Below are 24,386 nucleotides of genomic sequence, written 5' to 3' on the forward strand. Positions count from 1 at the left end.
ACCAAAACTTTAAAAAAGGATGGTTGGCAATAACAAATGCATCAAATGAATCTCGTTTTTACGGTGATTCCAACTAAACAAGATTCATTAAATTCCAGATTACTCATAAAAAGTTACGAGCCTAAAAAATCTGCGTAATTTACGAAAAAGGGACAAACCCTCTCAAAAGAGGGGGGGGGGCGATATTGATGAAAACTGCGGCATTATATTGAGCAAGTCCAATGATCACATGCAGGAATGAATTCAGAGCCTAAATTGGGCGGATGCCTGGGGAGGTGTTCTTCTCCTTCTCTATGTTTAAGGCTAAGGAAATCGGACAAAAGACTAGTCTGTACCTGTTTTAATACTGGGAAAAAATACATGGTACTTGTCAAGAATCTAGAAAACACGCGTGAAGTGAAGTTTCGTTAATGCTAATGAAATACAACAAAGTAGGATGAAAATATAATAGTTTAGAAACATATTTGGACTATACATTTGCATATTAGGGGGGGGGGGGAGTAAAGCATAGCATATATTAAATACGTAACCTATCATAATTTCTTAAACCACATTTGTTTTTTAGTGAATGAATTGTCTTCTTTCAACTTCTCAGTTATTCGCTAGTATCCGTCAATGGCAGTTCATAACTTTTTGGATTTTGTGCAAAACACGGATATTGGCGAATGACTCGGTTTTATTGTTGTTAGTTATTTGGTTTTAATTATTGTAATTTTGGCTTTTATTGAATTTTATTCATCTTTTAATTTTTTGGGTTTTTCGTTGGTTTTTTGGTTTCTTTTCACATTGACTTTCCGCGTTTTTTTTTTTTTTTCTTTGGCACTTTTCTTGAATACATTATTTCGTTACGCGCTGAAGAAGAGAGGCGGTTGTCCTCTCGAAATAATCGCTAAAATAACCGATAAAATAATCGGTTGTCGATCTCGAAAGATCAATTTCTAAAGATTTCACTTGTATAACATATTGTAGTTGGCATGAAAAGTCCATATTTTCACGAATCTTTCCATGGCAGCCACAACCCTGATTCAATCCTAAATCCCAACCAAATTAATCCAGTATACTTTTCAGTTAAATTTGTATTATTCAGGCTTGTTAATAGCGGTAGTTACTACTTTTTACTCGAAAGAAAGGGGGAAAAAATCAATAGCTCCTACATAGTTAGTTGTTTCTGTTTTTTTTTTGGAGGGAGGGGGCATTCATTTCCCCATGAAATTTTTTTGAACGCGTTTTGCTGTGAAATAAAGAAGGTTCAGATTTCAATTTCAAGGATTTTATGAATTTTAACATATTTTCCCTTTTTAAGGGGCAATATGAGCTGTAGACCGTCAACGTCCGTCTTCCTTAAAAAGGTTCAGTCCCATGCCTCCCTAATAAGACCCATAGCTCAAAGAAAAATCATAGAAAAATGCAAAGTTCTGCCTTCTGCCCGTGGGGAGGATATCCAGCTAGTCTCTTAGAATATCTCGATTGTAGCAAGAATAAAGCAGTGCCTCAATCTCATTGCTAGTAGATATTAGACCAAAACACGGCATGGTACATTTCTCCGGAATCATTTCTAATTGGCCTCACAAATGTTGGCTCACAAATATTTCTGATTGGCCTCATCTCATTTACCCATTAAAAGAACTATTACAAAACTTAATATAATCAACCGGAAAATAAACTGGATAAAAGACACTGGTACACTGCTTAGTAACCTGGCACGAATCCAGGATTTTAGGAAGGACGAGGAAAAGGTCCATTTTCTTTGTCCAGACAACTTCGCAAACATGTAGGCTAAGTGCAAACTATGGAAAAGTAAACTGAATCAGAGCCGATGGTGGCCACTAGTGCTTGTTGGGAAGGGGGTGGGGAATTAGCCCTTTCCCCAGAAATTGTATGCCTTCCCCTATACTTTAACAAATACTTTTTGTATTTCATTAAAAAAAGGAAATAGCAACACAATTGTCGCCCCCCCCCAGATCTTCAAAAATATACTTTACCCCGCCTACAATAAAAAATTGTGTACGGCATTGGGAACCCACAATCATGTCAGCCTAGGCGTGCGGTGCATATAACCTAACAGTACGGGTCTAGATCCTCCACCCCCAACATTATACCCGCCGAGACACGTTTCTTGCAAAGACTACTTTCGAGAGAGAGCAGAGCTAAGATTTTTACTAAGGTAAGCGGTGTCTTTTTCATTATTTTTTCTCAAATATTAGGATTTTACTAATTTTCGCACATTTTAGTACAGGCTCAATTCAGTCTACGCTTTTTTTCTATTTTAAGAATATCCTCCCCCCCCCACCCCCGAGGAGGAAAGTATGGGGGCATCATATTCCAACAATTGCATCATTTTTTCATCTATTGGCGGAGATTTCAACACTGCCAGTTTTGTCAGTTTATCAAAGTCCAAGCTATTACGAGACACTGCCATTTTTATGGCAAATCAAGTTATTAAATCCAGCCTTAGGGCTTCCGTTGCAGTTCAAACTTAAGCTTTCTGAAAAAAAAACGAACAGGCTGCAGCAAAAATTCACAGATTTAAAGTAACTTCTATATCGGTGAAATACCGGCAGAATATTGGCGTGCAAGATGCATTTGACAGATAGTAGAAATTAACCTAAATTTATCGAGAATTGTTATTTGAATAGCTTGTTGATTGCAAAAAAAGACATTGCATTAAGGCTATTTCTTACAAAAATTGGTTCATTCAACGGAATTACGGACCTAAGCTTTTGCTTTGATTCCTGGTTTTGATTCTTTTCCTTAAGTTTCGAGCCAAAAGCAGACCCAACATCAAACAAGCCCTTTTTCCAAAATAAAGCTATATGTAAACAACTCAAAATTTGCATTATTTCAGCCCTTACCACAGTGGCTGTGGGGATGAGTCCTTACCCCAGTGGCTGTGTAGGCATATTTATTGGATTGTTTGACTGGTTTCAACAAAATGGGTATCGAAGCGGCGTCCCACATTCAGAAATCATGTACATCAGGTGGCGCATATACACCAGTGGGCAAGAAATGAGTAACCCCTTAATGGATACATCAAATTTTAATCGGATGTCTTTGAGGGTCAGGGAACGGGGTCTGTTGAGTAGAAATAAGGTACAGAAGGGAGGCTGGTTGCACTCCGATCATTTTTGACTCTTAAAACGAGCACTAGAAATCGAATAAACCCACTCTAAACATCACCCTTTCCATACGAAGTGGTCGAAAAAAAGTAATTGCATTGAAGGTACGAAGCAAACTCTCCCTGGGAGAGAAATCCCGACATTTGAATGATTCAGTCATACCGTAAATTATAATTATAAAAAGATTTTTTGTTGAGCCCTTACAGCATCTAGCCTACTGGATTTCTAACGGTCAAATGAAGTTAAACACTAGAAAATGGAAATAGCGTTTGGTATCAACTCAACCCTTGCTTTCCATTTTTTGTGCAAGTTTATGCTTGTAAGTTTGCAATTTTAGGTATTTTCAAATAACAGAATTTTCATCAAAGTTTAAAATAATAGTTTTTTATCGAGATGTTTCCAAGACTCCTTTATTTTGTGAATATTTTCCTGTGTTTTTTTTTTCAATATAAGGTCTCACGGGACCATCATCAAACGATAAGCCGCTAATCCTCGCAATGAAATCATATTTTTCATTTTAAAAGATTTATTGTGTCTTCTCTTAAAGCACCTTAAAGCCCACTACTGAAGGGTCATTCCAAATGCATAGGTTATTACAAAGTACGTTAAGAAAACTCTATTATAGGGACTCCTGCTCTCCTGGTGGGGACTTCCAGTACGGCAAGCATAGGGGCGTTCCCCAAGGGTATGTTCCATTTCGCGAGTAGTACAATGACGAGTAAACTTCATCGGCCAAGTATGAGCTTCGAAAGCTCCCCCGATGTAGGATAGTGCCTATACTTGGAAGCACCAATTTATGTAATAACGAAGATTTTTGGCTTTTCTGAAGGAGACATTATAATAGTCATTATATTGAAAATGCACCCCCCCCCCCTGAAGATCCCTTATTCAGCTCTAATAATATATTCCTACATTCATTGAATATAGTCATACCTCATAGGCTCTTTATTAAGACAGGTTATTCTGCAGTCATCTTTGTCTCTCATTGACCGCATTATTTACCAAATATTATTTGAAATAGTTTTAAAAAATGGATAACAATAGAAAGCAAAATGGTAGTATGATTAATAGTAACATAGTGCATATTATTAAGAAAGGATTTCATTGTTTTAGTTTTCAATATTTTTTTATTTTTTTATTTTCCTAGGGATGTACATGGGACTATCAGGGGGAGGGGTACATTTTCAGGCTAACAACTATTAGCGTATATTCAAAAGGAGCATAAAACAAGGAATTAAAATGGCACTGGCCTACTTTGGACGAAACACAAAGACATTCCCATAATAGCTAGGGGAGATGGTGAGTGGCGTCGATATAAGCTTCTCCTCTCATTTTTCGATTTCATGTTAAGAAAATTTTAAAATAGACAAAAAACGGGCGAATCCTTCTAAACATTGAAAAGTACAGAAACCATCATAAAATTACAAAAAAGATTCGGGAGGGGGGGGGGAATTTTCAGGGGTGGAGGATATTTCAAACCAATCTGAGAGGGAATCCTTCAGGTCCATTTTGGGAGGGCTTGTATCGGATAAAAAGTCAAGTTTGGCTAATGCTAATGAATTAAAATAAATAGGATGAATATATAATAGATTAGAAACAAATTCGGGCTATATATTTGCACATTAGGTGGGGGGGGGGTAAAGCATAGCATGTATTAAATACGTAACCCAACCTAGCCTAACCTAGGTACCTCCCCCCCTCCCCTAAACCCCAAAAAACCTCAGTTTAAATATAGTTCCCAGAGTGAGAAACCCCTGAATAATGGTTTATACAACATCAGATAGCGTCAAATCTTTGTTTCTGTCGAGTGGAAGCCTCATGACTGGTTTCCTTGCAAATGCCCATATAATGCAAGAGTACCCTTGTATTTATACTCCTTCTTCATTTTTGATGCTTAGGAAATTTCGTAAGAGATGCAAACCTAGGTACTTATGCATTATATGTCACACATGAAAGAAGTCATGTTTGGTTAATGTTAATGAAATAAAATAGGATGAAAGTATAATAGTTTAGAAACGAATTTGGGCTATATATTTGCACATTAGGGGGGGGGGTAAAGCATAGCATATATTAAATACGTAACCTAACCTAACCTAGGTACATTTTTTCCCCTAAAACCCCAAAAAAACAGAGTTTAAACGGTACTCTTCTACTAAACGGACTCTTTTATATAGTTCTATTTTGGTTTATGACAATAAAATAAAAATTTATGAATATACAGTAGATTAGAAACAACAACGGGATATATCTTTGCCCATTAGGTGGGGGGGGGGCAAATCATATGCGCAGAAAAATTAAAAAAGTAACCAAACCAAGATACAGTCGCCCCCCCTCAACCCCAAAAAACAACAAATTAAATACCGCGCTTTCCGTTGGTTATATCCCCGAAGGCAGCGCACACATGTTTTTCATTACACGTCTCGGTATATTTAGTGATTAAATAAAAAAAAACAATTTTTTTAAACCGAAAGTAAGGAGCGACATTAAAACACAGAAGGAACAGAAATTATTCCGCATATGAAAGGGGCCGTCCCCTCCTCAACGCCTCGCTCTTTACGCTAAAGTTTTTTATTGTTTCAAAAAATAAAGTTGTGAGACAAAGTCAAACTTTAGCGTAAAGAGCGAGGCGTTGAGGAGGGGACAGCCCCCTTCATATACGGAATAATTTCTGTTCGTCTTAAGTTTTAATGTCGCTCCTTACTTTCAGTTTAAAAAACTTTAATATTCAGTTTAAAAAACTTTAGTTTTTATTTAATTTCTTATCATTTTTTAGTTAATACAGCTTTTATTTTGGCTCACCGTCATTAAATAAGTAAACAAAATTTGCATAAAAATTTTACTTTTCTTTTGCAAAATGGCTGTCTCTAAATTTGGTTCTGACGTAATTTACAAATTAACTTACGTAACGAACTTCTATATTCGTATATTTTTCTTCTGGCAAAAAATACAAAGTTGCAGATTTTTGCAGATATGAGCTTGAAACCTGTGTAAAAGGGTTTTTTGATACGCTGAATCTGACGGTGTGATTTTCATTAAAATTCTTTCACTTGTAGGGGATGTTCCCCCCTCTTTAAAAAATCCCCTCTAATAAATATTTTCTCAGGCTCGTAGCCTTTGAGGAGTAATACTAAACTTAATAAAAATTTACATATTTAGGACCAGAATTATAAGCCCATTCTTTTGATACATTTATTGACATCAAAATTCCGTTTTTAAAAGTTTCGATTACTATTGAGCCGTATCGCTTGTTTTTTTATTGCTTTTTTTATTACGTATATGTTATTACATATATGAGGGGGTTCTCCCCTTAGTCAACACGACGCTTCTTACTTTAAAAGAAAAAAAAAATTTATTCACAAACTCCTTAATCACACAGGCCTTTTAATTAGAATAGATAGCTATTTTTAAAGCACAAAAAAAAACTGTCGCGTAAAGAGCGTGTTATTGTCTGGGGGGAGACCCCCCTAAAATACGTAATAATTTCTGTTCATTTTAAGTTATTCTGTTCCTTCTTACTTTCAGTTAAAAAAAAACTTGTTTTTTTTTTAATTTAATTTCTCATCTTGTTTTAAATAATTCTTGTAAATCCGGCGCCCCCGTCATAGAAATGTCCCTTACCCCAAAGACACATCCACCGCGCACAGATTCTCCCAAGTAGCATCCTCCTCCAGCCCCCCCCCCCATAAAAAAATCCTTTCTGAAAATGTCTGTATACTTCCCAATAACCAATACAATATGTAAACACTAGACAAAGTTCATAACTTGCAGACCGTTCCCTGGGAGCTCTGGGGGATTAAGTCATCCTAAAAGACATATTTATTGGATTTTCGTCTATGCTGAACAAAATGGCTCTCTCAAAATTTTAATTGGGTGACTTTGAGAAAAAATGAGCGTGGGAGGGGGCCTAGTTGCCCTCCATTTTTCGGTCACTTAAAAAGGGCACTAGGACTTTTAATTTCCGTTCCAACAAGCTCTACTATAATATTCTAGGACCACTGGGTCAATACGATTACCCCTGGGGAAAAAAAACAAAAACACATACACACGCATCCGTGATCTTTCTTCTGGCAAAAAATACAAAATTCTACATTTTTGTAGATAGGAGCTTGAAACCTCTACGGTAGGGTTCTCTAATACGGTGAATATGATTGTGTGATTTTCATTAAGTTTCTATAACTTTTCTCAGGCGCGTAACTTTTGATGGGTAAGATTAAACTTGATGAAAACTTATATATTTGAAATCAAAATTAAAATCTATTTCTTTTGATGTATCTATTGGTATCAAAATTCCGTTTTTTAGAGTTTCGGTTACCATTGAGCCGGGTCGCTCCTTACTTACAGTTCGTTACCACAAACTGTTTGTCTGGCTTGCATTGCCGTATATAAAAGATTCCGTTTAAATATTGTAAACGGAATGACAAACCACGCTTTGAGATCCATTTAGTCATTGCAAATAGCCGGTTGACTGGTTTCCTGAAGCATTTACCTATATAGTATATAGCGGTGTGTAAGATATAATGCATAATAACCCAAACCTATTTCAATCCTGGGTCAAAAATTTAAATCGGTACTCCTGTACTAAACATATACTGCAATGGAAACCAGTCACGAAAAACCCGTTTTTGACGGGATAATTCAAAACACCGCTATAGAGTAATACAATGTATAGCGTGGTTTTCATTGTGGTGTGTAAGATATAATACATAAGTACCCAAACCTATTTTAATCCTAGGACAAAAATTTTAATATATTATTTTGGTTTGTGTCTAGCCTAGCCTATTTTTATTTGACTCTACATTTTTGTAATACACTCCTTACAGCCTGAATTGGATTTTAACCATGGCTGTAAGCGATTTGTATCAAATTTTGAGAAACACCGGGACCAGATGTGTGTATTATCCATAACACACTCGAGAAGTGTACTCTGTTTGATCTGAGAAAAACAGGCTTATCTGTCTGCAATCGGTTATAATTAACTTAGTCTTGGTGAGACCTACGATGCAGGTATATTTTAATTAATTATTCAATACATAGAGGTTAGGTATTTAATATGATGAGGGTAGATACTTCAGGAAGGTTTTTCAGGGCATAGTTTAAGCCCAGGAAACATTTTTTAAATTTTCTACTACCTCACAAAACGACAAAAAGCCCTTCATCTTACTAAGAGCCAAATACAACACAAGCTATTATACCTTTTCGCCACAAACTTATCCAAAATATCACCTTAGAAAACGCAAAAGCAATATACAACACAAACTACTTCTTAACTGACAAATGACAAAACTTAACTAAACTGTACGAGTGGAATGATTCTTGTATGTATCGTTTAGCACATAATTTCCTCTCCTAGAGTAGCAACAGTTAAACATCAGGGTGTTTAATCCAACATGTCAAAATGGAAATGTTTTATGAATAAATAGAAATATTTCAACCCAACAAGATGTGAAAACACTAACTCATAAGTAAGATAAAACCATCACAGATTGCTGTAGTACAACCCGTCTCTTATTACTACCAAAATATTATATAATAATTCTTAATATAAATTATATGGGTTTATTAGCAGTAGTTATGAATAGTATAAATCCTTTTATTTGAAATAAAAGTAAAAAATTCAATAGCTCGTGCAGAACTTATGGTAAAATTCTAGTTTATCTACTTTTTGCTATCTTTGAAAGGGGTTATCCGGAAACCGAATTTCTACAAGAGGAGGCGAGAAGCGATCTTGACTAACTTTGGAACTCAATTTTTGACGAAAAAGAACATATTATTCGCGTAACCACTGCAGAAGTGAATCCGTTAGTTTTCCGGTCTGCCTTAAGAAAAAGTAAAGATGCCAAGGGGGAAGAAAATTACAACGAATTTTGTGATTTTATGATGTTGTTATGTGGCCTGCCCAGTCTTCTGCAACAGCTGAAAGAAAAATTATGCTACTTGATTTTATCAAGACCAAATTACGAAACGGTCTTCTAATACAAACGACTAGTTGTTTGATGCATGTGAAGCAACGTCGCTAGAACGCTCTGGAACGTCGCTGGAATCCTGGCTTATATATTTTGAAAGGCGCAAGAAATACTCCGATTGGCAAAAAGCTAGCAAAGGAATAGAGAATTTTGACTCTCATGCTGAACATACCTTTCAAGAGGAATACTCGTTAGAAGATTAGCCTTAAGCCCCCACAAGTTATATTTTATTGTTTACACGTTTTTATGAGTTTTGTGCTCGTATTAAATGATTATTTTTTGTTTTCTTTATAATTTATCTTAATTGGCCGCTTTGAAAGTCAATACCCCAAGTGATAAGAAATATAGCCTCTAGTTTCTGAGATTTCAAGATGGACATATTTTATACGAAATATGGACATATTTTGGCTACAATTGACATATTTTTGGATGCTCAGGGGACATATTCGTGACCGAAAAAGTTGGTAACCCTGGTGATGTTATAAATTAGTCTATATTGTCTTAGATTACGCTATCTTGAAAAGGATTATAGTGTAGTCGCTTAGTCAAAGGTTCGTGCAAATTTGGAAAAAAGTGTGAAAGTTGGTCAACAGGGGCAGTTTGATGTGCTCTTTTGAATGAAACTGAGACACAAGTGATCCGAATACTTTAAGAGGGGGAAACAGGGGGTAAAAGCCACCCAAAAAGGAGAAAAGCAAAAAAAATTCTTTTTCCCTATTTTAGCTTGATATTCAGTGTGTATACTCGGTATTAGGCAGAAATTGAAGCAAAGTGATGGAAAAGGCGCTTGGAGTGTCTCAACATGAAAGGAAGGGATGGGGGGCTGAAACTCACCTAACAGGGGGGAGACGGGAAATATTTGTTTTTTCCAATTTAAAATTTGTATTCGGTTTGTTTATTCAATTGTATATAGTCACTGATTTAATGCCATGGCGAAAGTGCAGAGGATGTCCTGGGAGGACAGAAACAAGGGTAAATATTTCCCCCGGGGAAATGCTGAAGAAGGGAAATTTCTGATCTGCTGTCTCTAAGTTTGTTCTCGCCATTTCAGGAGGCATTCTCAAGATCAAGTGGTACAGTATTACATCCTAAATCCTGGATATGGGTAAGAGGGGGAACTGGGGGGAGCATTAAAGGAAAATGTCAAACTGAGTTTCTTTTCAATTTTGGCTGCGGTGGTTATGATGACTCTACTGGGAGTAGGTGGCAAACACTGGGCAAAGGAAACCGAGGATGACAGTCCTGACGCGCAAAACTACGACTGCCCCCCCCTCGTTTGCCCTCCTTTAAGAATCAAATACACTACTATAACTTTTGTTTAAAGATATGACTTTAATCACTGCAGGAAGAAGTAAAAAGAGGCAAAAATAAGAAAAAAAAAGAAAAGTTGTATGCAGTTGGTGCCCTGGTTCAGCAGTCTATTTGTTGCTGGCGTCAGAAATGTAGCAGGCTCCATTACAGGCACACAAATCAGTGCACGGTAGTGAAGCCTTCATGAACTTGCATGGTGGCTTGCAGGCTTTCTTGCAGCCACATTTGACCAGTTCTTTATACGCCTTGGAAGCCTTGGGTAGCGTCGTCCGGACAGGATGCCATACATCATTTATGAACTTCCATCCAAATTCAGAGGGGGAAGGAGGATTCTGAATGGGTTCGGCTGCTCTTCCCGAAATTCGGCCAACCTGAAAGTGTGCACGTCTGGTGTGCTGAAGAAGGGCGTCGGATGTTGGTGGGATGCGGTCAATCTGCCGTCCCATGGCAAAAAGCACTTTTCTCGCTTCGGTAAAACCCTGGACTTCGCTTGTCCGCTCATAGCATAAAGCTCCAAATCTCTCCAGTAGCTCTTGCGCTCGCGATCTCGTAGCAGTCGACGCAGACAACAAATGCAAGAACGCGTCAGTTGCATCAGGATTACTACTCCAGACATCAAGGGCTTTCTTCTTTCCAATGGCAGAAAAGGAAGATAATGTATCGCAGCCTGTAAACGCGTGGAAACCAGGCAAAACCTTTGACTTTTGGGGGCCAAGCGTATGAGGAATTTCGTGAGCTGGGATGATTCTGCGCTGCTGATTCACACCAAAGTCCACCCAGAGCTCAATAAGTGGGACGGATGAGCAATCAGCCACAGCTAGCACGAGCACATCTGTATCTACGGTTCGTATCATAACTTGTTGGTGACCAGACAGGCAGCAGTGACGATCGTGGAGGATAATTTATGTATCTGCCTCTTCAAGATCGCAAGGGACAAAATCATCTCGAGCAGCTGACACCGAAGGCACAACATCTGAATCCTTTCTGATATAAACTTCCTTTCCAAACAAATTCATAATTGCCAAGCGGTCTGCTAACAGGAAGAACAGTCGCGCTTTTTTTTCTTCGTTAAGGAGGAAAACAGGCCTGTTCCGAGGGATAGGAGTTGATTCTTTTAGGCTGACTCGCTGTCCGAAACCTCTCCTTTCTCTTTCTCTTTTCTTCAAGCTGCTTTTGATGTACCTGTCTCATATAACGTCGATGCGACTGACCGTCTCTAGTTGGCTATGAATGTACGGTAGAAAAACTGTGTCCGCGTAATCTTTGAAAAATTTGCGGGAGCCGGGTGCAAGCATATGAACCAAGGCTGGTCCATTGAATACTTTTCCACTGACTCGAAGAATAGTAGTTGGTATGTCCAGCAATGCTTCTAAACAAGCTGTAAGGTCAGATTTTACAGTTTTTCTAAAGGATCCACTGTCGGACAATACAGTGGGAATGGGCTGGTTCTACTGCTTAAAAAACTCGTCCATATCGCTGTCACAAGACTGGCAGGCAATGTACAATCTACCAAACAAAGAACAACTGTTCTTCAGACTATAAATCTCTTGTTTCGCCTTTGACGGTTTCTTGGCTATCATACTTGTGAATAGTGGCGGGTTATTTTTCTTAATAGCATCTGTGAATGGCGTGGATCATGTTGTCAGTCGCTCTTCTGTAAACTTTTTATATTGGTCGAGTCCTATTTTGTATGCGTTCCTGGCGCTGTGTACTACGTTACTGGGCATGATCTTCCTTGTTTCAACAGTAAGAAGGTCATTTTCTGATTCAGCAAATGAATTGCCCCTTCCTTCAATGACTTGAAGAAAGTCCTGAACATGGCACATGAATTGCATCTGTAATTTTGGTGTGTCCTCATGATGCTTCAAGTTTTCTTCAGAAGAAGGATTTGTGAAACTGCTCTTCAGCAAGGACAATTTCAGGATCCAAAAGTGACAGTGCTTTCAATGTTTCATCTTTGTGGTCAACTCTACTTCTGTTTTTGCTAACAAGTTCTACTATGTACACAGTGCTCCCTAACTTTTTTTATATTATAAAAGTAGGAACTATATACTAACTTTGTGTTTCTGGAGTCATTCTTAAAGAATTGGGAAAAATTCAAAGTTTAGCGTAAAAAACAAGGTGTTGAAGAGGGGTCAATCCCCTCCTAATTTCTGGAGGGGTTGTAATTACTGATAGTTTTTTAAATAGCGCCTGGAAATCTGGCTCCACCTACACGAAAAAATCCGTCTTCCCCACGGGTATATCCTCTAGACAATTCAATCCAGGTAAAAATTTACCGAAAACATCTTTACCATCTCCAAGCGTAAAATTGAGTCGGCAAAGAGAAAGCAACACGTAAGAAGACTTTTGTGTAGGAATTCTGGGAAATTCCTCTGGTGTAAACTTTCCCCTGAAAAAATCACCCCATAAGAACTTCCCTCCCCATGGCAAATTTTTCCCTTGGAAAATACCCCAAAAGAAAATTCTCCCCCCCCACCCGAAAAATGTATTCATACTTCCTAATAGCAAATGCTATACGTAAACAGAGGGCAAATTTTATAACTTAGACCTTTCCCCAGGGACTGTGGGGGTCGTGTAATATCTAAAGGCATAGTTATTCGGTCTTTCAACTACGCTGAGCAGAATGGCTATCTCAAAATTTATATCGGGTGACTTTGAGAAATAAAGGGGTATGGGAGGAGGCACAGTTGTCATCCAATATTTTTGGTCACTTAAAAAAGGAACTAAAACTTTTAATTCCCGTTTGAATGAGCTCGATCCTGACATTAAAGGACCACTGGGTCGATACGATCATCTCTGTAAAATAAAAATAAAAAATAAGTAAACACGAGTCCATGATTTTTCTTTTGGCAAAGAATAAAAAAATCCACTTTTTTTCAAATAGGAGCTTGAAACCTCTATTTTAATTTTTTTTTTTGATACGCTAGTAGAGATGACCCTATAACTCCGACTGAGGCTCCTTATATGGGCATAGAACCACGTGGTTTATGGACTCTGTCAGTGAGAATTTGAAAAACAAGAATTTTGTCACATTTATGGATGGTTTTATGGACTTTGTCAGTGAGAATGAAAAAACAGGAAGTTTATCACATTTATGTCTGTTTTCATGGACGGTTATGTGTGTTGATTATTTGATGGTTTTATGGATTTTGTCAGTGAGAATGGAAAAACAGGAACTTTGACACTTCCTTCTTGTTGTTGTTATTTGAGCCAGATGTTGTTGTCGTTTGAACCAAAGTTAATGACACTTCCTTCCTGTTTGAGGCAGATGTTATGATCCAATTTGTTGTTGTTATTCGAGCCAGATGTTACGAGTTCCCGGAAACAGTTAATGACACTTCCTTCCTGTTCGAGGCAGATGTTATGATCCGGAAATAGAATTTATTTCCGTGCCAAATGTTACGAGTTCCCGGAAACAGTTACATCCCTCTTCTCAGCCAATCAGCGAGTCGGTTACATCCCCCTTCTCAGCCAATCAGAGGGCTTTGTTTACATAGCAATTTGACCTAGATATTTCGTATATAACGGGCATGCAATGTGATTAAACATTCAGAAAGTTCCAAGACACAATGGATAAATTTGATGAGCTTGAGGCCTTGGCAGCCGCAATTAGCAATGTAAGTACATTTTTATTTTCAAAAGAATTTTCCGTGGCCACCCTCTAGTATATTCAGCTAAAACATACATTCCTCCCCTCTATATTTCCAGCTAAATCCCCCCCCCCCCAACAAACCATACAATCTTTATACTCAATGCAAATAAATTCCTTCCCTCTATATTTCCAACTCACCACTCCAAATTCTCACAAAAAGAAATAGCATTTCATTAAATTCCTTCCTTCAATATCCCAGGTAAATCCCCCCTCCATTGTTTTACAATCATATTCTCGCAAAAAAGAAATAGCATTTCAATAAATTCCTTCATTCTATATTTCCAGCTAAATCCCCCTCCCCCCACCATTGTTATACAACCCCAAATTCTCACAAAAGAAATAGCATTTCATTATATTCCTCCCTTATATATTTCCAACTCACCACTCCAAATTCTCACAAAAAGAAATAGCATTTCATTATATTCATTCATTCAATATTCCAGGTACATCCCCCCTCCATTGTTTTACAATCATATTCTAGCAAAAAGAAATACCATTTCAATAAATTCCTTCCCTCTATATTTCCAGCTAAATCCCCCCCCCCAACAAACTATACAACCCCAAATTCTCGCAAAAAGAAATAGCATTTCAATAAATTCCTTCCTTCTATATTTCCAGCTAAATCCCTCCACCATTGTTTTACAATCCCAAATTCTCGCAAAAAGAAATAGCATTTCAATAAATTTGGCCTTTCTGTAAGCCTTATCAACTTCTGCATATCTCTTAGCTATTAACCCGATATGTTTTGACAGTACATTTCCGCAGGGTTATAATTACTTTGGTCCCCTTTTCCGATGTGTTTACAAACACAGCAGTCAAAGGGTTTCTCCGTCAAAATTAAAACACTTTGAGACAATTATAGTTTCGTAACCTGTATGGAGGGAGAGAAACAGATTAAGTTTAACAATATATTTAGGGCATTATGTGAAAGGGGGCAATACATTGCTTCTAACAGCTTCGTTGTAAGTAAAAGTAAGGGGGATTTTTTGTGCAGACATGTACGCCCTTTGACAAGAAAACTAATGTGTAAATTTATAATCTTTTCAAGCCTTTAATAAAACTTCTTTTATATTCCCGGGCGTGAATCCAGGATTTTTGTTGGTGGTTAACACTTTTAATAGAAATATAAAAGATAAGGTCTTCCCTTTCGCTTGAATAAAACGCTTGATTACCACTCTGAGCGGAAGGTCTTACTTGTCCGACCGGTGGGGGGCCGGGTAGAGGCGCGAGACGCCCGGAGTTGTGAGGGGGAGGAGGTTAGATCTTTTATTAGAAATATAAAATAGTAGATATTCTTCATCATTTATTTATTTAATCTATAAAATATTAATAAAAGCTATTAAGTGATTCATTTCTATTGAATAAAACGCATGATTAACTATATGAGATGGATTGATTAATATTAATAAATTTTGTGCCAGGAGGGGAGCGTGAATCCAGGATTTTTGCTGGGGGGGGGGGGTTAGCGCTTTTATTATAAATATAAAAGATTATTTCTTCTTCATCATTTAGCGATTTTAGCTATAACATTTGAATAAAAGCTAGTAAGATATGCATTTCGCTTGAATATATCGCAAGATTAACTCAATTAGAGAGATGGCTTAATTTTCCTATATTTGGGGCCGGGAGGGAGCGTGAATCCAGGATTTTTGCTGGGGAGGGGGTTAGCGCTTTTATTAGAAATAGAAAAGATTAGTTCTTCTTCATCATTTAGTGATTTTAGCTATAACATTTGAATAAAAGCAAGTAAGCTAGGCCTATCGCTGGAATAAAAAGCAGTATTACATCTCTGAGAGAGAGTGCTTAAGTGTCCGAAAGGGGGGGCGGGGCGGGGAGCGCGAATCCAGGATTTTGGCTGGGGAGGGGGGTTAGCGCTTTTATTAGAAATAGAAAAGATTATTGCTTCTTCATCATTTAGCGATTTTAGCTATAACATTTGAATAAAAGCTAGTAAGATATGCCTTTCGCTTGAATAAAACGCATGATTAACTCTATGAGAGGGATGGATTAATTTTCCTAAATTTGTGGACGGGAGGGGAGCGTGAATCAAGGATTTTTGCTGGGGAGGGGGTTAGCGCTTTTATTAGAAATAGAAAAGATTATTGCTTCTTCATCATTTAGTGATTTTAGCTATAACATTTGAATAAAAGCTAGTAAGTTATGCCTTTCGCTTGAATAAAAACCTGAACCTTCATATAATAATGCTTTGACTTATTCCCGAGGAAAGTTGAATTAATTATAATCAAACTATGATTTTTCAGAGTTTAGGTTGCTTTTGACAAAGATTTCTCATTACATACGGGAAATTTCCACAAGATGATTGATCCATGGCCCTTCTAAAAGTGATAGAAGCTACTACACCCTGCTTCAATCTCTTTTACATATTCAAACTGAATTCTCGTATAACAATGCTTTGAGTTATTCCGCAGAAAATTGACCCCTCTAAATATTTACTCAGAGGAGCGGGTGCTGAAATGTAAAACGTTACCTATTTGCCTATCATTTTCACAGTTTTCAAGTTGAGATCCTTGAACACACTCCCTCCTTCTCAGTTTATTCTATGAAAGCGAGCTGTATTTGTTAGAGTTTCATAATAATTCCATATTTATTTAATTTAAGCACTTTTTTTTTCAGATATAATAATGTTTGGCGTGATTGATAAGGAATATATTGGAATTAAATATTCATCAACTGGCATCATTTTCGAAGCAGCTTTCTTACTCATAGACAACCAACGACGTGAAATTCATTGCTATAAATGGAACATCAGATACAATGTGTAAAAGTACGAGAAAAACAGATGGGGTCCTACACTAAATTTTATAAATCAAAATGGCTTTTACGCTAAAACCATACGAGCACATAATGAAAATGGCTATAAAATACAACATGTACAAGAAGAAATTCGGGAAATATGCAGTTTTTTCGGTGTGCAAGCTGTTTATGTTAAGGGAAACGTGCCAACTGATAAACTCTTGCTAGAAAAATGTGATAAAAACATAGCATTATTCAATTTAGAAGACTTCAAATGTGAGAAGTACCCGCATTCAGTCCATGACCCAGAAGATGAAGTTAGATATTTCGCTCAGTGGATATCGGAAAAGATACCTGACATGGAAAAATGCATCAGATATCCAAAGTCCTAAACTTGCTCCTCCTCATATCAAATGGATTAAGCTTCTTTTTTAATATGTCATTTTTTTTTCAAATGTTTAAGCAATAAATATCTTAAGCCTCAACCGTTTTTATTCTTTAGAAAAATCCGTCGCCATGAAAATTATACTTTCAGATTCAACATGTAGGAGAACCCTAAATGATCATCCCTAAAAAAAGGTAAGTTAACACTAAACTCTTAAAGAATTTCTCTGATATAACACTTTCAGATTCAACATGTATGAGAACCCTAAATGCTCATCCCTAAAAATGTAAGTTAACCCTAAACGCTTAAAGAATTTCTCTGAAATTACACTTTCAGATTCAACATGTAGGAGAACCCTAAATGCTCATCCCTAAAAAAAAGGTAAGTTAAACCTAAACGCTTAAAGAATTTCTCTGAAATTACACTTTCAGATCCAACAGGTCAGGGAACACACTTTCAGGTTCAGCATGTAGGAGAACCCTAAATGCTCATCCCTAAAAAAAGGTAAGTTAACCCTAAACGCTTAAAGAATTTCTCTGAAATCCCACTTTCAGATCCAACAGGTCAGGGAAAAAGCTTTCAGGTTCAGAATGTAGGAGAACCCTAAATGCTCATCCCTAAAAAAGGTAAGTTAACCCTAAACTCTTAAAGAATTTCTTTGAAATCCCACTTTCAGATTCATCATGTAGGAGAACCATAAATGCTCATCCCTAAAAAAGGTCAGTTAAACCTAAACGCTTAAAGAATTTCTCTGAAATTACACTTTCAGATCAAACAGATCAGGGAAAAAGCTTTCAGATTCGGCATGTAGGAGAACCCTAAATGCTACAAGAATTTCTTCTTGTACATGTTGTATTTTATAGCCATTTTCATTATGTGCTCGTATGGTTTTAGCGTAAAAGCCATTTTGATTTATAAAATTTAGTGTAGGACGCCATCTGTTTTTCTCGTACTTATACATATTGTATCTGATGTTCCATTTATAGCAATGAAATTCACGTCGTTGGTTGTCTAGGAGTAAGAAAGCTGCTTCGAAAATGATGCCAGTTGAGGAATATTTCAGACCAATATATTCCGTATCAATCACGCCAAACATTATTATATCTGAAAAAAAAAAGTGCTTAAATTAAATAAATAGGGACTGATTCTGAAGCTCTAACAAATACAGCTCGCTTTCATATAATAAACTGAGACGGTGGAAGTGTGTTCAAGGATATCAACTTGAAAGCTGTGAAAATAATATGCAAAGAGGTAACGTTGTACAATTCAGCACACGATCCTCTGAGTCAATATTTAGAGGGGTCAATTTTCTGCGGAATAACTCAAAGCATTGTTATACGAGAATTCAGTTTGAATATGTAAAAGAGGTTGAAGCAGGGTGTAGTAGCTTCTATCACTTTTAGAAGGGCCATGGATCAATCATCTTGTGGAAATTTCCCGTATGTAAGGAGAAATCTTTGTCGAAAGCAACCTAAACTCTGAAAATCATAGTTTGATTATAATTAATTCAACTTTCCTCGGTAGTAAGTAAAAGCATTATTATATTAAGTTTCATTTTTTTATTCAAGCGAAATTTATAACTTACTATCTTTTATTCAAATGTTATATCTAAAATCGCTAAATGATGAAGAAGCAATAATCTTTTCTATTTCTAATAAAAGAGATAACCCCCACCCCAGCAAAAATCCTGGCTTCACGCTCCCCTCCCGGCCCCAAATTTAGGAAAATTAAGCCATCTCTATAATATAGTTAATCATGCGTTTTATTCAAGCGAAAGGCATATCTTACTAGCTTTTATTCAAATGTTATATATAAAATCGCTAAATGATGAATAAGCAATAATCTTTTCTATTTCTTATAAAATCGATAACCTCCTCCCCAGCAAAAAGCCGGGATTCACGCTCCCCGCCCCGCCCCAAATTTAGGAAAATTAAGCCATCTCTCTCATAGAGTTAATCATGCGTTTTATTCAAGAGAAAGGCAGATCTTACTAGCTTTTATTCAAATGTTATAGCTAAAATCACTAAATGATGAAGAAGCAATAATCTTTTCTATTTCTAATAAAAGCGCTAACCCCCCTCCCCAGCACAAATCCTGGATTCACGCTCCCCTCCCGGCCCCAAATTTAGGAAAATTAAGCCATCTCTCTCAGAGAGTTAATCATGCGTTTTATTCAAGCGAAAGGCATATCTTACTAGCTTTTATTCAAATGTTATAGCTAAAATCGCTAAATGATGAAGAAGCAATAATCTTTTCTATTTCTAATAAAAGCGCTAACCCCCTCCCCCGCAAAAATCCTGGAGTCACGCTCCCCTCCCGGCCCCAAATTTAGGAAAATTAAGCAATACCTCTCATAGAGTTAATCATGCGTTTTATTCAAGCGAAAGGCATATCTTACTAGCTTTTATTCAAATGTTATAGCTAAAATCGCTAAATGATGAAGAAGAAATAATCTTTTCTATTTCTAATAAAAGCGCTAACCCCTCCCCAGCAAAAATCCTGGATTCACGCTCCCCTCCCGGCCCCAAATTTAGGAAAATTAAGCCATTCCTCTCATAGAGTTAATCATGCGTTTTATTCAAGCGAAAGCGAAGCAATTATCTTTTCTATTTCTATTAAAAGTGCTAACCACCAACAAAAATCCTGGATTCACGCCCGGGAATATAAAAGAAGTTTTATTGAAGGCTTGAAAAGATTATAAATTTACACATTAGTTTTCTTGTCAATGGGCGTACATGTCTGCACAAAAAATCCCCCTTACTTTTACTTACAACGAAGCTGTTAGAAGCAATGTATTGCCCCCTTTCACATAATGCCCTAAATATATTGTTAAACTTGATCTGTTTCTCTCCCTCCATACAGGTTACGAAACTACAATTGTCTCAAAGTGTTTTAATTTTGACAGAGAAACCCTTTGGCTGCCGCGTTTGTAAACACATCGGAAGAGGGGACGACAAAGTAATTATAACCCTGCGGAAATGTACTGTCAAAACATATCGGGTTAATAGCTAAGAGATATGCAGAAGTTGATAAGGCTTACAGACAGGCCAAATTTATTGAAATGCTATTTCTTTTTGCGAGAAGTTGGGATTGTAAAACAATGGTGGAGGGATTTAGCTGGAAATATAGAAGGAAGGAATTTATTGAAATGCTATTTCTTTTTGCGAGAATTTGGGATTGTATAGTTTGTTGGGGGGGGATTTAGCTGGAAATATAGAAGGAAGGAATTTATTGAAATGGTATTTCTTTTTGCGAGAATTTGGGATTGTAAAACATTGGAGGGGGGATTTACCTGGAATATAGAATGATTGAATATAATGAAATGCTATTTCTTTTTGTGAGAATTTGGAGTGGTGAGTTGGAAATATATAGGGAAGGAATTTAATGAAATGCTATTTCTTTTGCGAGAATTTGGGGTTGTATAACAATGGAGGGGGGAGGGGGGATTTAGATGGAAATATAGAGGGAAGGAATTTATTGAAATGCTATTTCTTTTTTGCTAGAATATGATTGTAAAACATTGGTGGGGGGGATTGACCTGGGATATTGAAGGAAGGAATTTAATGAAATGCTATTTCTTTTTGCGAGAATTTGGAGTGGTGAGTTGGAAATATAAAGGGAAGAAATTTATTTACATTGAGTATAAAGATTGTATGGTTTGTTGGGGGGGGGATTTAGCTGGAAATATAGAGGGGAGGAATTTATGTTTTAGCTGAATATACTAGAGGGTGGCCACGGAAAATTCTTTTGAAAATAAAAATGTACTTACATTGCTAATTGCGGCTGCCAAGGCCTCAAGCTCATCAAATTTATCCATTGTGTCTTGGAACTTTCTGAATGTTTAATCACATTGCATGCCCGTTATATACGAAATAACTAGGTCGAATTGTTATGTAAACAAAGCCCTCTGATTGGCTGAGAAGGGGGATGTAACCGAGTCGCTGATTGGCTCAGAAGTGTGATCTAGCTGTTTCCCGGGAACTCGTAAAAATTTGCACGGAAACAAATACTATTTACGGATCATAACATCTGCCTCGAACAGGAAGGAAATGTCATTAACTGTTTCCGGGAACTCATAACATCTGGCTCCAATAACAACAACAAATTCTATTTCCGGGTCATAACATCTGCCTCAAACAGGAAAGAAATGTCATTAACTTTGCTTCGAACGACAACAACATCTGGCTCGAATAACAATAACAAATTCTATTTCAGGATCATAACATCTGCCTCAAACAGGAAGGAAATGTCATTAACTTTGCTTCGAACGACAACAACATTGACCCCATTAACCACGTGTTCTCCCTAATGACTCTGTTCAAAACAACATTGACCTTGGCATTTTGCCTCGGAAACAATAACAACATTGGCATTCGCTAAGAGCGTGCCAAAAACACACCTGGAGAAAGAGGTCATTGACCGATTACGCAATCATTCTCCCTAATGACTCTATGCCCGTATATGGTGTAGTGATCAGATCAATAGGGTCATCTCTACTGAAAGGCGTGGTTTTCTGATATTTATTATTTGGTTGATTGAAAATCAAGGAGTTCTTAGAATATTAACTTATGTTGCAATCAGCTCGTTCAACCGTCACAAGAAATAAGCAAAACAAAATGATGAAGTTTTTGATGACAAGATGAATTTTTGATGAATTTTTGATGACAAAACAAAATGATGCGGAAACAGAAAGTTTTTTTTTTATGATAAAAAAAATTAAGATTTCTCTGTTAATTCAAACCCACTTTTTGTAATTTTCAGCCGTATTAGCCAAAATCAATGACTGTATATGAATATCTACTATGGAAATCATTCGATACTAGACTGTAAAACATTATTAATTTATTATGACTGATTGAGTTGTGTTTATTTTCAAGTATCCATTCAAAAATTAGGATTTAGCTTTTACTGTCCTTGATACTCTTAGTGATTGGTTATAGTATATTGGGCATTTTCCCAATAGCACAATATTTCCAAGTTAATCAGTTCAAATATTTTATCAAAAATTACATCATAATTAATGATCTTTTATTCACTATTTACTTGGCCGTCATAGCTTAATAGCTTATGTATTTGTAAACTCATCTTTCTTGCCTTCCAAAGCCCGTGTTGTAAATTTTATTTTCCTATTGCACTAAAACTTAGAATCAGTAACGCTAATTCAAGAAAACGCAAAGCAAGGCTAAATTGTTTTACTCAAATTTAGGGGATACTCTCTGACCTCTCTTCCTTTATTTTTGCGTTATCCCCACATTGCGATGACAAAACTTCTCAGTGAAAAAACAGAAATTCTGAAATGTTCGTTTAAATTCATTAATGTTAAGTGCAAGAATTATAATTTTTCTTTTCTTTGGTTATAATGAAGGAGATCAATCCTACCTTGTCTTCAGAGTTCACTGCAAAAAAGTGGGGACGGTTAACTGGTATGAACTCAAGATAATTTTTTTGAGAAACTCGCATATAAATTAAAAAGTATGCATATAAAAAATTTTTGACGAGTTTTGTAAGCTACCCACCGTGAACAATATATTGGACAAGGTGTTATGTGTCTTATTATTTTTGTTTCTGCCTGTCTTAGTAACTCCAACAGTAAATAATTAACACAATTAAAACACATCTGAGAAGAAAACAAAACGGCAAACTTAAAAGGAGCTCATACATTGAAGCGTTTTTCAAGTCCTTTTGGCCTACTTTTTCATGTATGTTTTTCTCTATTCTTCATTCCAAAGGTTTTTGATTGAAAAAAATTCCTTCGTGCTCATTAATAAAACTATATTTGGGGACTATTAAGCCACAGGACTAAGGCTCGAAAACTGACATTTTTACTGAGTGTTTAATTTATCTAACATTTGTTTTTATCAATCGTTTTTTTAGAAGAGTATAAAATAGTATTGTGACGCCATAAATGAATTTCTTTTCCTTGAATGGGAATGGCCTGACGTATCAGGGGTTAGGCTAAAATTAAACAAGTCTTCGACCCTAAGCTATTAAAAGCTTATTACTCATAAACAAAAGGTTAAATCTAAAGTAATTTATGAGTCTTAAACTAAATACTTAAATACATGTAAGTCTTTAGCTAAATACCGATTCTTAAACTATTACTCATAAACTAAATATTTTTGGTTATCAGAAGAGCTTTTGGATTCATCACCCCTGTTCCCAAATGCCTGTGTATATAGTAAACTTACACGAATACAGGATAGGTCACCAAAATATATTTTGTTTGTGTGAGGGGGGGCAATGTTTTGTCTTTTTAATTATTTTCAGTAATAATACAAAGAGGACTTGTTCAATTAATCAGTACGGAATAATTAGTCCTGAAGTTGCACCTGTTTAACAGGCAGTTGTTTCAAAAATTCAACTTAACCTAAGACTTAAGTAGACTAGCTCGTAGCGATTCTATGGGGCCCCTGTACCAAACAGTTTCTTCTAGTAGTCCTATTCTACAGGTCATCACACTCTTTGCCAAGAGGAACGTGTATGACTTGATTGGTGATTAGGATTTGAATAAAAAAAAGGGTAATTAGTAATTGGAAAATTTTTAATGCTTTTACAATCGGAGATGTTTGATTAACCATTGCAAAAAGGGGTAATGGGATATGCAAGCATTTGCAAAAAAGGGGTAATTAATGTTGAAAAGGGTAATTACTTCTTTAGTTTACGAGATTTGCGAATTTTTTGCGAAAAGATATTTGCGTAAAGGTATTGCACTGGTTAAGAATAGGTCATTACACCTTTTTGTCAAGAGGAACGTGTATAATACATGTTTATTTATTTTTTTTTAACTGGTATTTTTTCAATGAAGTCCATAGCACTTTGCAGAAACCCGTGAATGTAGGACTGAAAGTCCAATTACTAATCAAGCTAGTGTGACCGCCATTTTTTTATCTGGTTAAGTGGGTATAATCTGGTTTGGTTTGCTATTGCAAGAGGACTCAAGCGATTTCTTTCTTACGGGGTTTCAGTTATACAGGGGTTCAGTTACATGGGGTTGGTGGTTGTTATAATACACAAGTTCTATTTGAACAGTGTTGTGAGATCCCCTACCACACCCCCAAAGGACTCCGATCCCCCCCTCCCATGTATTCGCGAAGTTCCTCTGTGATCGTGATAATACACAAGCGTTAGTTTACGAAAGTTGGGGACTGGAGTTGCGCGAGAGTTCAGTTACATACGGATTCAGTTACACGGGGGTTTAGTTA

General features: G+C 36.6%; 1 long non-coding RNA gene across 1 annotated transcript in view; it reads right to left on the bottom strand.

Moving 5' to 3' along the window:
* LOC148950870 (uncharacterized) overlaps nucleotides 1-8,361 on the bottom strand; it is a 34,585-nt gene extending 26,224 nt beyond the window's left edge. The window contains exon 1 of the long non-coding RNA XR_016141915.1: nucleotides 8,340-8,361. This is a non-coding gene — a long non-coding RNA (uncharacterized LOC148950870). The remainder of the gene's footprint in view (nucleotides 1-8,339) is intronic.
* Nucleotides 8,362-24,386: the final 16,025 nt, after the last annotated feature.

The sequence above is a fragment of the Artemia sp. Qi Xiang Cuo genome, chromosome 6 (genome assembly GCF_049724085.1).
Source record: "Artemia sp. Qi Xiang Cuo chromosome 6, ASM4972408v1, whole genome shotgun sequence".
NCBI classification, from domain to species: Eukaryota; Metazoa; Arthropoda; class Branchiopoda; order Anostraca; family Artemiidae; genus Artemia; species Artemia sp. Qi Xiang Cuo.